The sequence below is a fragment of the Helianthus annuus genome, chromosome 7 (genome assembly GCF_002127325.2).
Source record: "Helianthus annuus cultivar XRQ/B chromosome 7, HanXRQr2.0-SUNRISE, whole genome shotgun sequence".
NCBI lineage: Eukaryota > Viridiplantae > Streptophyta > Magnoliopsida > Asterales > Asteraceae > Helianthus > Helianthus annuus.
The window spans coordinates 118,680,749-118,696,176 of NC_035439.2; the positions used below are offsets into that span (position 1 = coordinate 118,680,749).

At 35.1% G+C, this 15,428-nt stretch overlaps 1 long non-coding RNA gene across 1 annotated transcript; it reads right to left on the reverse strand.

The window, feature by feature from the left end:
- Window positions 1-11,331: 11,331 nt before the first annotated feature.
- LOC118480405 lies at window positions 11,332-12,713 on the reverse strand. The gene is made up of 3 exons (XR_004862486.1): window positions 12,568-12,713; window positions 12,042-12,095; window positions 11,332-11,565 (listed from the first exon to the last, which is right to left on the reverse strand). It is a non-coding gene; the product is annotated as an uncharacterized LOC118480405 (long non-coding RNA).
- Window positions 12,714-15,428: the final 2,715 nt, after the last annotated feature.

Here is a 15,428-nt window from a genome sequence, read left to right on the forward strand (position 1 = left end):
TGTTGAAGCATGACTATGAATTGAAAAGGTAAATTAATCTCTATCTTTACAAACAATTAAACGTTAATATATTTTTTATCTCCGCTGGTGACATGATAATACTCCAATGATCCAATATCCACCAAGTGTTTTTAATGGGTGTGGGGAAACAAACTTTGTCATTATAGAAATGTAAAGGTGCACGTGATCCTTGTAAAGGTCCACGTGATCCTTAGTTTCTTGTAAATGTAGCTTATGAACATATATAAAAAAGTTATATTTTTAATAAATTAGGATAATATTTAATATTAATTTATTATTTATATATTTAATATAAGATAAGTAGGAAAGAGAGGTATTTGTTTTAAAAATATATTAAATTAACAATTTAGATTTGAGGATAATCTTTTATTAAAGTATGATAAGATTTAATATTAATTTATTATTTATTTATTTATTTATTTAGTTAATATAAGATAAATATAGATTTGAGAATACATTCTATAAATAATACGTGTCCAAAACTTGGTTTTTTATTATATAGTATAGATTCAATTATAATTTTAGTTTAATTTTTTACCTCATCTCAATACAATAACTAATAATGCTTCATCAGGTTGATATCGAAAATCAAACCAAATTCAAACTTGATTTTCAGTTCTGTTTTAAACTACATGCATTTGGTATGGTCCGCTTTCGATAAAAAAAATTATAAACTAAATAAATTGAAAATCAAACCCAGAAACACACCTGGTTTCAAAATATGTTATTAGAAAGTTTGTACCCACTTGTCTAGAGTAAAGATCCTGTACAAATAGTATTATCATACAAAACATACGAAAGACATGAAAAGGTAAAAAAAATGTGGTGACATTTTCGTAACTATTTTACTCGTAATTACCCTACAGGATCAAAATTACCCTACAAAAATCAAAATTACCTTACAAGATCATTTTTAGAGTAATTATGATACTCTATAAAATTACCCTACAAGATTAAAATTACCCAGAAGATTAAAATTATCCTACAAGATAAAATTATCCTATAAGGTCATTTTACAAAATTACCCTACAAGATTATTTGTAGGGTAATTTTGATAATTACTTTACGAGTAAATAATTACGAAAATATCATCACATTTTTTTACCTTTTCATGTCTTTCGTACGTTTTGTATGATAAGACTATTTGTATTTGATCTTTTGCCCACTCGTCTAATGTTGGTAGAAGAATGAAAAGAGATGAATCAATGAAACTGGTTGAAGCAAATCCTTGTATTATTGATGAAGGTGACTTCCGAGTGGATGATTTGTATAAGTAAATTACTGAGCTGATAATAAATGTACATACATATTTTTAAATATGACGTGTTTTTTATTATCTTGGAGAAACACTTGTGCAATACTAAAACTATTAAGGAAAAGTAGTTTTATTTATCAAAATACTAGGTTAGTTGCCCGTGTAAATACACAGGTTGTACAATGTAATTTAACCCCTATTTTGTTTTTTTTTCTTTTGACCAGCGAAGAAAGATATAAAAAAAAATCAAACAGCGAGAAAATGTCATATAAAGTTGAATATTACACCATGTTCAAATCCAAGAAGCACCACTTGTAATATAAATATAACCATAGAAGCACCATTTGCTTAAGAAAACAGAAAACTCTGTTCTCCATCATGTAATAACTTCATCCAATGATCTGGCAGCGGCTACCATAGAGATGGAGTAGACAAAATATTGAAGGAATGAATTCCACTGGAATGTAAACGGAGATATTTTATTAAGAGTTTACTCCATGATTTGTATCCAACGGAATGTGTAAGAAGTTGCTTCGAGTCCATAGACACGCCAATGTTCTCCTTCGTGTGACTTGTTGGTTGGTCTGAGTTTGCACCTCTGTTTTTGAAAGTTCCGTTCCATTTTGAGATTTTTTATTCTATAGTTTGTGCATCATTATTCCTTTTTGTGATTGTTGATTGGACTCTGTGTTGACTCACAAAATTACCATGCTGTAATATATTCACTATAGATCCTTCCATAGTTCCACTATAAATCCTTCCAGTTCACCATGCCTCAAATAACTCTCTTACCGCTTCAGCCATTAGAGGCGTACGTAAACCCCATGTGGCACCGCCACATACATGCTTTCTTACCGCCTCGCCTCGAGATGCACGCCTCGTCCGTTTCTTTAAACCATGTTCATATACATCAAGATGCACCCTTCATTTGCTTATATACTCTGTTGTGATTTGTCCCAACCAGAAACGAAAACACACTCTACCCGAATAAGTATTACACGTATTGAGGTATCATGGCACAAGACAAAAAAACTAACACTTCACAAAAACGTAACCTTTATTTTGTAACTATATTGTTTTTGTAGTTACAATTTACGCCTTGAATATTTATGTAAATGGGGAAAAACGGGTTGAATGTCACCCGTTTCGACCCATATTCATGATAAGGTGATTCAACCCAAACCCATTCTGCCCATTATCTACATAGGCTTAATAAATTAGTCTTCCTGACACTCCAATTGCTCAAATAAATTTATTATGATTATAAAACGGTAAATTACATTATATTATCAATTCCTCGTTACATTAATAGAACATAATGAACAATGCACTCACATGTCAGGTCATTTTGGTGAATAAATACTAACATTGCATGTCTTTACTCTCTGCTGATTGATGTTACATGCATATTCTTGAAGCAAAACACATAAATGGTGGCTGATTGCGAGCTGTAGATAATCAGCTTGAAATTGTTGCAGGATCACCTATCATTTTGTCTAAAATCAGGATGGAAGTAAGATCGATAACAATACATAAAATTAAACAATAAAACAGGTTCTAACCATGATTATAATCATTTTATACAAATATAGACTGAACAGCTGTCCAAATCATAATCACGAACGACTTTGATAATTAATACCTCAGGATAATACAGTTATACAGGTTCTAACCATGAATGTCTTTGATACCTCAGCAGACAGCAATAGCATCCACGCTATCCTGTAATAGACAAACAAACTTCAAATTTACTGCTACTTAGGATATTATAAGTTTATAACAAATACTCAGCCATTAACTTTTACCAATTGCATATATTTTACGTGCTTCCCAAGATTAAAAAAAAGGTAATAAGCACAATGTAAACACAGTAATCTGTACCATTTGGTTAATTAACATTGGAGAACAACCCAACAGGAGAGCTATAATAGAAGCTATAAATACTTCACATCCAAAGTGATTGACATACATGTGCAAGCTTTTTAAGAAATCCGTGATGCCCTAACTTCCAGAACCAAAAATGTAACACCCTTGGTTGTTTAATACAATATTTTATATAAGTTTCGTAAAAATGCATGTTTTTACGGTTACACGTAAGTATGTCAATACGAGTTTACTAAAACTTTTACAATTTAAAAGAAGAACAACTTAATGTAATTGAATTCGTCGTTTAAAAGATACGACGAAACGCCGCTCGATTCTTCTTCGAGCTTGATCTTCATCCGGGCACTCTTGGCAATCACCTATGATCAAAACCAACTTAAAAGTTAGTTTTGATAGTTAAATAACAAGTTTAAACAAGTTATATGGGTCAAACAAACAAAATTAAACGTTTTTCAGGTTCAGGGGGGCTAGGCATCACGCCTAGGGGCTAGACGCCCCACCTAGCCCCCTTTTTGGCAGAAAGTTTTTATTATGCTGCTGCATATTCTCAGCATAACCCGATTTCACGGAAACGATCATAACTCTCTCGTTTTTAATCCGTTTTACCCGATTCTTTTTCCTACGCGTCCGTAATTTAATTCTCCATCTTATGAAGTTGAAATCCAACATCCGGCATAACAAAATTTCAGACCTTTAAGTCGTCGACTTAATACCTTTTTACAAAGTTTTGACCCGTTCATGCGTTTATCAAACAAACATGTTTGCTTGATCCCAAATTCACATGCATTTTATAATTTTAATCTTGTCTATCATATTAGGTTCAATTCACAAGTTTATGTATATTCTTAAACCCGTTTGTACTTAAATGCATATTTTGACCCGTTAAGGGTATTTAAGTACTTTTTTCCGCATAATTCATACTCGTTTATTTCTAGCATCTTATTTTCGCAATATTTATCAAATGATCTTCCACCACAACTATTTTTATGGTGGATTTAGCATAACTAACCTATTATCCCAAAATTTACCCATCGGTTGGTCATTTTACGCAAATGATCATTTTTATGCATTTGACCCATGAATATGTATTCCTGTAACTTTTATTCATATCTAATGATTCCATGATCTTGATGCAAGTTCCTAAACAACCCCTATGGGTCGTTTACCCAATATACCAGTCAAGGGTGTTTTGGTCCACTTTAGTCCCTCACTTTACGACGAAGGACTTTCGTTAAATATTTGACCATAGATTATATGTTTAACTAAAAGCTTATTTATGCGTACCTGGCTCGGGTCAAGGTATTGACCTGTTTACATAACTTTTTGCTTTAAATCTTTCTAGATAAAGCAACGCATGCTTATGTTATTTCCTGTGATTACAAAACTCAACAAGCGATTTGTCAAATGGTGTTAACCACACCATTTGACCCATTTAGTCTAATTGACCATTTGTCCGTATGAGATGGTATTTAATTACCATTTCACCCCTTTAAACCTATCCCGGTTTTCCGTTGAACTTGTTTTACTTAAAACCGTTTTTATTTATTCGTCATTAAATGACTAATTTACCATTTTACCCCTTTTTACTATAATTCATGATTTCTTACCATTTTCCCTCATTCCGACTCTCATTGAATCGTGTCGGAATATCATATACCAACCACTTAGTAGCATTCATATCAATACTTGAAAGTAAGTAACTTTGCAAATAATGTAAAGGGGCGTAAGCTCTACTTACCTAGCATCCGAATACGCTTTCCTCTCGTGCTTGATTCGTTTGACCGCTTCTTTCCCAAGCCTCCACCTAGCTCATTAGGCGACAAACTATCATCATTCACAAGGTGGTTAGATTAGTCATTTCAATTCACGACTATTCCACCTTACGTATTTTCTATGTCGAAACCACTATTAGACTTTATCATTGGTTAGTTTGACTTTTATAGGTCAACTATCTTAAATCATACAATAGGCATAATTAAGTTAAATCAACATTATGATTAGAACCCGTTTTAACCCTTATTTCACGTAATTAGTCAAACAAGGCAATTACGCATTTCATTCGTAATTTCAACATATAAACATTCACTTAGGCATTTTAACAAACACCTTCCGGGCATGATTTCTCACAATTTATTATCAAGCTCAATACTTGTCATTTAGCCATGGTTAACATCAACTAAGCATGTTTGCATCAATTTTCACATTAACAAAATCTGAATTTACTTCCTAGAACTCAAATTACACTAGAACAACAATTAAAATTCTAGTGTTTAACATGTTCCTACAACACCCACTTATCACCTTCAATGGTGATTATGAGTTCACAAGAAATAAGCATGATTTCAACATGTGATTGACTAGGGTTTTACTCCTAGACATTATATCATTCATATTTCATCAAAATAACCAACATGCAACCATCAATTTCGAATTCTCTAGGTTTGCTCAGAAAGTCAAGTAGAGATTTTCTATCAAGTTTCACATACCTTATGACCCCCTTGCAATGGAGATCACCAATCTAGGCTCGGATTTCGTTTTGGAGTTGATCTTGACCTTCAGTTTGATCAAATTGCACAAACTAGGGTTTGAGAGCAAGCTCTGGTCATCCCCTGTGTTCTAATCGACCAGACACACACTTAAGTGTGTGTTTGGTGTTAATTTTTTTTGTTTTAATAATATAACTTTGCAATTGTCCAACTTTGGTCCCTCAATTATCCATGGTTTATAAAAGACTTACTAGTCCATGCTTCTTTATTGTTTTTAAACAAATAATTAACTAGGTTAATTACCCCTAGTTAACTCAGTGAGTCCCGGGAGTTCTAACCCGTTTATTTTAAGTTCCGTTAACTCGGGCCTTTTATCCATTTCATCTCTTGAAAGTTCTTATCCGCTTTTTAATTAATATTAGGATTATTTATTTAAATCCTAATATTTTCTGGGTTACTTTTACCACTAACGGTACTTTACCCGTCTTTTAGTATTAACGGGGTTTGATTACCAAACCCGTTTTCAGGATGTTACAAGTCTACCCTCCTTAGAGAGGTTTCGTCCTCGAAACCTTTTCTCACATAATTCATTGAGTTTAAACTCAATGTATTTGATCCGAGAAATCTTTCAAACATTACTTATACTTTTAACCAATTGTTAGTATTACCAGATAAGTATGGTAACATCTTTTTGGTCACTAATTGTCTACGTATTGTAACACCCCAAAACTCGAACTATTTAGTTGCTAGAATGTTACTACATGTAAAAGAAGGAAATGTAATAACTAGGTTATTAAACCTAGTTAAATGCTTTGTTAAAACAAATAAGGATATGAAGTTGGGTTAAGTATGAACAAGGGACAAACGTGAGGGGTTGAAAATGGGCAAAGAAAAAGGCAAAATATAAAACAAAAATTAAAAATCATAAACACCCATTCTGGGCGTATGTATGTGTTCGAGCAGAGGAGAAGAAAAGAGGGGGAGCCCTCTCAAACCCTAAATCAGAGAATCAGAGTGGAATTCAAGGCTGAATCTTGTGCATGGACCTAAATACACGATCATCTAGCCCTAACAAACACATGGTAAGTTGTAATTTTGGATTTGATGATGTTTGTGTGAATTGGGTTATGATCAAACTATGAAATTGTATGAAATTATGCATGTAGAGGTGTTAGAATCACCATTTAGATTATGTGTTATGAACAGGTTCAAGTAATTTGATGATTTAAAGTGAAACCCACAATTATGAATGAAAGTGGCGACATGGGTGTTCTACCCATGTCCAATCCTTGTTTGATGTACTTGTTCCTAGCTTGAAATGGGTTGTTTGATGTTAGTCTAGGGTTAATTCTATGAATGGAATGTGATTTTGAGCACTCTCTTAGTGATTGGAATTTGGAAGGAGATGACTATGCCTAAACTAGTTGTAAACTATGCATAGTAGGTTGTATGCACACCAAGTGTTTGATGAAATGCTTAACTAGTGGTAATAGATGATATGGTGTCCGTGAAATTGTGAATTCCTAGCATAATGAGTTGGTTGTGTTAGTGCTAGTAAATATGCAAAAAGGAAGGTGTCTTGAGCGAATTTCATGTTTCAATTATAATAGTTATGCAATCGGTGAATGATGGCATCTTTGAGGTCCATGAACCTTGTTGTTGTAAATGATACATATTATGTGATTCATTAGTTTGGTAAACATGAAAGTAATGTGTTGTAAGGGATGACATGTAGAATCTTAATCGAAAGCATTGATGCTAGGACCATGTTTCAACGATTAGTCTAAATGTGAAAAGGTTAGGTGGATAGGATCACAAGTACGTGTGTTGATATTGAATGCTCGGAAGTCAACATGACATGAAAGCCGATTGTTGATGTGATTAATTACCATTGGCTTGTGGATTAACATTCATGTGTATGTAAATGATAATGAAGGATAGGACCTCGGAAAGGTGGACTTGTACCTTCGGAGCTAGCAAGACAAGGGAAGCGATATATCAAGTAAGAAGCATGGGGTCTATGAGGTAAGTGAATTTCGATTCACTTCTTAGTACGTATAATAAATGTTGATATTTATGAATATGGTTTTATCTCGTAAGATTATGTATCAATCAGGAAATACTAGGTTAAGTAACATTTTAATAAGACAAAGATTGTTAATTAAGTAGAAAGCAAATGGGTGGATTTAAACGGGTCGAATAATGTGCACAAGTAATGTATTGTTAATGAAATTCGGGTAGAATAAGGTCCCGAGGCAGGGATTTTTAGTTAGTAATGTAAGGAATAAAATTACATATAATTTAGGATTAAGCTCCAAGTCGTTCGGATGCAAAATGAATGAGTTAAGAGAATTTTTGCCTTAAAACGGGATGTAGAACTGGGCACCACCGTAGCTTACGGTGCCCACCGTAGCTTACGGTGGGTGCTGGTCTTTTCTCTTCTGCCGTAAGGCAGTCTCTGGTCACCGTAAGCTTTTTGGAGGTTACCGTAAGCTACGGTAGTCACCGTAGCTTACGGTGGAGCTCTGGCGCCCCGCGTAGGAAGTAGACAAGGCTGTCGCGGCCCGCGACAGACCTTGCAGCTGGCAAATTAATTGTGTTTGTTTGTTTTGTGCGTGGAACTAGTTGTAAATGCTTTTCAGGGCCTCTTAATTATCGTATATGCTAATTTTAGATAAAGTGTTGGTTATGGGATTTCGTTTCCCCACAAGGTACTCTAGAATCCCAATTAAGAGGCGTTTAGGAAGCGTGGTCACAAGTAATATGTGCGGGTAAGAATGTAAGGGATTGAACTAAGTTTTGTGTTTATTTAATTTTATTTACACATGATGCATATGGAATAAATTACCATCCAATGGTTGGAACTTATAGGTGTTTATGATGAGAAGTAAGAAGGCATGCTAGGTCATATGTACACGGTTTAATTGTATGGAAGCTCGTGATTAGCATACCTTAGTAAACTTAGGAATGATTTAAGTGTTATAACGGAGTTGTAAGTTTGTATGGGAGTATGTAATCATGTGTGGAGGTTCACGTTTATGTATATACATATATGTTTGTACAGTTTGACCAAACTGAAGAGTTAAGTTACTAAACCATTGTCTTGAGTATGAAATGAGAATGCAGGTATTCTATTAATGTCGTTTTTAAGGTTAAAGGATTTTTGGAATGCTCGAATGCACACGGAAAGCATATTCATGAGGATTCGTATGGGAAGAAGGAACGCGAACTGGCCACTGATTATGTATGACTAGTTTAGGAATGATGTCATTAAATCTAACCGATGCATATGTATGTGGTGAATGCAGGTGGCGTGGACTTAGCATCATTATGAAGAAAAGAAGGATTGAAGACCGAGTCAAGAGCGAGGGTTGTACGGGAAGGATCGGTCACATAGTTTGACAAATATAGGTCCTGAAGCATTAATATAATGGAACATGGCAAATCCTTTTTAATGAGTGTATGACATTCTGTATTTGAACCTTCCTGTAAGTATTATGTCTATTAAAGAACGAAATTTTGGGTTCATATTTTCCGCTGTGTCGTATGTTTTAGTTATTACAAGTTAGCCTTACAGGGAATTGTTCATAATACAAACGGGTCATGCCCGATTTTTGTTAAATAATAGTATGATAATATCACATTTCGGATTAGGAATTTTGGGCCTTACACGTATCTCATACGACATAGTGCAACTTGAAATAACGTAATCTCGTTATTTCCACTAGTTTAGTCAACTTAGCAATATCCATCACTTTCATATACTATCGAATTCTTTATGAATCCGTTACTTTGACCCGTTTAATGGTCTTTAGTGAAATCTTTCACGTTTAGCAATGAATTCTTTTGTTTTCAAATTTATTTATTCGGTTCAGTTATACCGAATCTACTGCTTACAAGCAAGCCAAATTTCTTGATTTGAATTGCTGACCTTAACCGGTCTCACTAACTAGACTTATTAGTCCAGTTACTTTTTACCGCTCGCTTGGTTATAATGTGATTCTACCTCACATTGCATTTTTTTGACCGTGATCGTGTCACATCATGTTTAATTCATATCAACCTTTCATTTTTGAAAACATCACTTTTTCGAATATACCGTCTTGCGCCTATTAGCGTCAAGACTTGTATCCTTCATGCTTTCTATTTAAATTCCTATCAAAATTTATATTTGTAAAAACGTTATTTCTTACTAAAACCGAAGTTTTAGTTTTAGGAACTTCTCTTTAACTTTTGTCAGAATTATGGATATTGACAGTCCATAATTTATTCTTTTACAGTCTTAGTTTTATGCGGGGAATCGTAACAAGTTCCCTCACCTTACACTGTTGACCCGTAGGTTCCTTCACTTAACCTCGTAGGCTATTTCCTTAAGCTTTCATCTCTTTAAGGCAAGACCCTTACGATCCCTTTGCTTCAGTTCATGACCCGTGGGTCATTTTGGCCTCGTAGACCTTCACACTAATTAATATCCCGTAGGTTATGATAATCCCGTAGATCATCTTTTATTCGAGTCTTTATTCAAATGTGTATACGTTTATATACGCATATGGCGTTAAGGCACTCCTTTTTATGGTTAGAATTATTCACTTTTACTTTTTTTTTGGATTTCGTTTGACCTTGACCGTAGTCTAAGGCTACATTGTCTTCTTTCGAATTATCTTTCTGACTTTATGACTTCTAACGTCATTTACACGTCGGTTTGTCCTACACTTACCGTTACCCGGTTCTTACCTATACTTCTTTACTACCCATTACCCGGGTTCTTTAATGTTTCGCGCTTCCATTATTCAGTTTGCGCTTACTTGCACTACCAAGTTTTTATACCTTATTTATCTCGTTTGACTTGTTCGTGTGAAATTTCATCACTTGTGAACATCAAACTCCATTCTTTATTCGACCCGTTCAACTTTAAAATAGTTGAGCGTAGTTATTAACATTTCTGTTTGCAAATTCTCATTGTCTTTTAGTCATGACTCATATTCCGAGTCTTTTGACTTTCTATCTCGCGTATCCCGTCTCTTGGTTTACACATTCTTTCCAAATCCTACCCATTCATCGGGTATCTTTACCGTAATCATTTTCAAGTAACCATTCTTATATGGTTTTAGACGTTATTTTAATTTACTTGGTCGTCTTAGCGAGATCCATCGCTTTTATTAGTCCTTTATTCTTTATTCAATTCGTTTGACTTGTCCATGTGAATTTCATCACTTGTGACAGTCAAACTTTTATCCCTATGCCATAGCATTCCTATTGGTCGGTCTGTATTTTCTTTTTACTTGATCCTTGTCCCTTCTCTCGGGCTCGTTATTCTTACGTAATACGATTCCGTCATCCGACTTACGTTTACGTTTACTATCAAACATCTTACTTATTTGATTCATTTGGGTACCATTTAATTTAGTCTCATTCACCCCACCGTTACTACATCGGACATAAATGTGTCCGCTATAAGAAGTTCATGGTATCATATGCCACTACTTACTTGGCCAGAGTAAGCGATTAACACATGACACACATGACCTTTTTATAATTTTCACATCACGCCCTATGTAAGTAATGCCTTGAAACACCCGCTTTTTTTCGTCTTAATAAAATAACATACAAGGGTGACTTACAGGTTTTTAAATAACAACCTTAGACATACTTTTGACAACCGTCTGTAAAACGGATATACCCCTGTTTCATACAACTTCCATACAAGAATATTTCATGACCCTTACGACTAGACGCAAATAAAACCCAAAAAAAAAAGAGAACCTCAAGTTTGACAAGTATGTCTACTAACAAGTTTAGACAAAATTTTACAAATATTTGACCCAAAACATTTAAGCAAACTAGCGGAAGCGCTTGGTATGTTAAGTGGTGTTCACGTGCTCGCTCCATTTTGCCAAATAGCCTAAGATGAGAATTTACCTACATTTAACAACAAAACTTTAAAGGTTAGTCATGATACTTATCCCGCATATAATATCAAACATTCTAATTCCATTCATTACGCATTTCCGTTTTCATACGCATTCGTTTACCCAATTAAATGGGTACGGCATACACTCTCATAATGAGAGTTAAGCATACTACTTTCGACCCGGTAACATCGGGTTAATTGCTTTCCACATAACCTTTCATTCTACCCGTACAACGGGTTGAACTTCATACATTCATAAATCGCATTCACGACCACCCATTTTAAATGGATGGCCCCTCATTCTTACTCGACTTGTTCAACTTGAACCGGTCGATTTGCATAGCTTGCCATAATCTTTGTCATCTTAACCAATCCACAAGGGATTTACTATCTACTTATCATCCAACGTAATCTTTAAATTCAAGGGTTATGTTTCGTGATTGTTGATAAAATACAAGTAAAGTTTGTATGCCAAGGAACATACCTCGATCTTGTGAGCCTTCCGGTTTCTTAGTACCCGAACCTTCTTCCTTCACGCCTATATCAACACATCCATTCATTCGTTTAGTATCCCAACTTCATTCCATTATTTTCCAAATTACACATAATTGTTCTTTCAAGCATTTCGTCAAACACTTAGTGTGCGTTACATTAATAAAGAATAATGTACAAACATTCAAGGCATACTTTACTAGTTCATCTTGTATGTCATTAACAATCAACCTAGTTCTTGCACAATCTTTATTCTACATCAATTTAGCTAGCATTCAAGTACTACAAACAAGAATATATATCAAGATAACATGCAATCATAAACACTATGATCTTCCTAATCATAACACAATTTCACCAAGTGGGTTTTCACTACAACCTTTCATACAACCTAAATCAACATGATTCTTGTTCTAGAAAGCAATTTCTAACTCAGATTTTCCAGAATTGATACAAGAAATCGTGATTGGGTTTAACCCCTCATTCTACAAATCATATTTTCAGAAAATTAAGCTTACCACTTAAGAAATTGGGACTTGCTATTCGAAATTTGAGCTCATGCATCAGATTTTCTTTTGATTTAAGCATTCAATTGCTTGATTCATGAAGCTAGGGTTTTCACCCTGTGTTTTTTGTTCTTGGTCGACATCCCCCAGACGCACCCTCTGTGTGTTCTGGGTTTAATTTTTGTTTTTTTTAATTATTAGGTTTAATAATTTACACCTTTACCCCATTTACTTTGTGGGTGTGTTTAAGTTCAAGCTTTTCCCATACTTAACTACCACCATACCATTTTTCAATAACTTAGTGTGACAACCCGTGATTTCAAGATCTTTATGTGTTAGTTGTTTGCAATCCCTCATAATTCGGGTTGTGTTGTAACTTGTTTCTGAATAGGTAAAGTCCTTTATTTGTAGTTATTATTAGCTACTTAGGATTTGTTTATTAACCAGGCCTGACAAACAACTTTAATGTCAAATTTTTGATTGGGCCAAAGCTATTAAATCACATGGACAGCATCAGTGGATGATATTTACAAGGAAGTCACATGGGCTGAATGATTATAACAACGTGATAGCACATGCAATTGAATTTAATGGCTAACAACTAAATGAGACTTACAAGCTTATTGGACCGATTAGTCTTAGGGGACTGCTACTTTCACATCTATTGGGCCGCAAGCAATTATATGCTTTTGGGACTTTACATTTTAAAAACAAAGTATTCACAATTAAAATGATCAGCACATGGACGACCATTTTTGACTGAACATTTATTGTGCACAACTGAGTTTCATCAAAGAATCCCTCCTCGACGTAACATAGGATGTTTTGTCGCCATTGGGGCCTCTCGCCGGCCCAGTCTACCCGAGCCCAGTGCCGAGCCCGAACCCCATACGCATAACACACAAGTATTATGTGTGCAACACTCATAATTATCAATTACGTAATATCATAACAAACCCTAAATACTCCTCTCCTTCTCCCCTGGAACCGTCAGCAACCCCCCCCCCTTCAATGGTCGAAGCTTTTATTTGTCGTTCAAGCATCGCGATTATAGCTATAGCACGTCTCCTCCAATCTCTCGGTCAGTATATTTGGCTTTGCTTTGTGTTGTTAACTATGTGTGTATGTTCTTTAATACGTGATCTGATACTATGAACAAAGTGTTACATTAATAAGTAGGTTATGAGGAACTTATTGATGATTAGGGCGTTAGATCAATGGTACAAATTTGATGTATATGATCGGCTATGGTGTGAGTTAGTTTAGAAGTAGTATGCAATCTGGAATGCTTGTTATTGACGCGAATAAAGGGATGCAGACTCGGTTCGTGAATGCGATGCATGAATTAGTTGAATGATGATATTATTTTCGAATTCATTAAAAGAGTAATGATGATAATGGTCTACACAAGATAGCATGCATGTATCTTTTTTTTTTAGATCAGAAAAGGTCTGCTATACATTGTTTGGTGTGTGCCGCAAAGTTTGACTTAGTGGTTTAGGATGAATTGTAGTACAATAGGTGGAATGATCTGCATGTTATGTGTATGGACATGAGTTCTTATATAAGTCCAAACTTCAATGATTATTTTTAGGAATGGGGTATGTTAGGGATTGATGTGATGATGTCATCGAAACAAGTGGGGATTTCTTGTCAACAGGCTGCTCGTGAACTTGACCCATGTGTGAATGATCATAACAATTGAAATAATATAAATACTCCATTAATAATATTTATTAACAGTCAAAGGTATTATGTGTATTGGATGATGCTAGTGATGAGGTATTTACATCTTTGCTATAACCGATGATAATATACATGTTGGGAACCTTATGACGTGTGTTATTAGATGGTCCGTTCGATTAATACCTGATTTGTATACAAGACTTAATTCGGGCTGTTTGAAAAGAAAGAAGTATGTTATGATGTGTTGCCGAGTACTTGATGGTATATATTTGTTCATACTTGTGTGATATTTGGGCTTGAAGTGTATACAAATAAATTATGTGAATGTATGTGGTGCGTTGAACGATTACATGTTAAGCGATTGCTTGGTGGCTCTAGATGAATGAATACACTGTCATAGTTTGAATTACGTGCGTGCGTTACATGTGCAATAATTGTGCTTGATGTGAACAATGTATATGTGAATTACTTGTACGTGAAAGGTGTGTGCATGTAGAACTGACTGTTATCGGTAACCCTTTTAGGGCGTATTTGATCAACTGTTTAACGAGCATTTAATCTAACCGAGCAAACCGAAGGTGAGTTCACTGCACTTTTCTCAAGCATGCGTCCCGGTGGTTTGGGACAACTGGTAAACATTTGGAAGGGAAACATTGGGTAAATAACTTAATCGGTTTTGGTTATTGCCTGGAGGGCAATGGGGGTGATTAGTTGATAGCGCTATTAGGTGGGAAACCTCACACCGGGCCGTAAGGACGGGCGTGAACTAATTATCTGGGTATGGCTATGGTTGTTAGAGGCACACTCCTCGGATACATATGGGCACTCTCCCTAGGGTATCTAACGAAGGCAACATAGCAAACGGTCGTTAAGGGGTACCCACTCCCCGGATACTTATGGGCACACTCCCTAGGGTATCTAACATGAGCAACATCGAAACATCAAACATCTTAACAACAAACAACATATCGTTTGTAAAATGTTTTACTCACATGACTGGTAACGCAACTTGGTAAACAAACACAAACCTTGAACTCACCAGCGTAGTCTGACACACTTGTTTACATGCTTGTAGGTAATTATTGAAGGAACTTGGGAGCTTGCCGTCTGATGCTGCTGGAGTGGTTGTGGTCATAATAAACAATTATGTTGATTTGGTTTTCATTCGTTTACACACTTATACATTT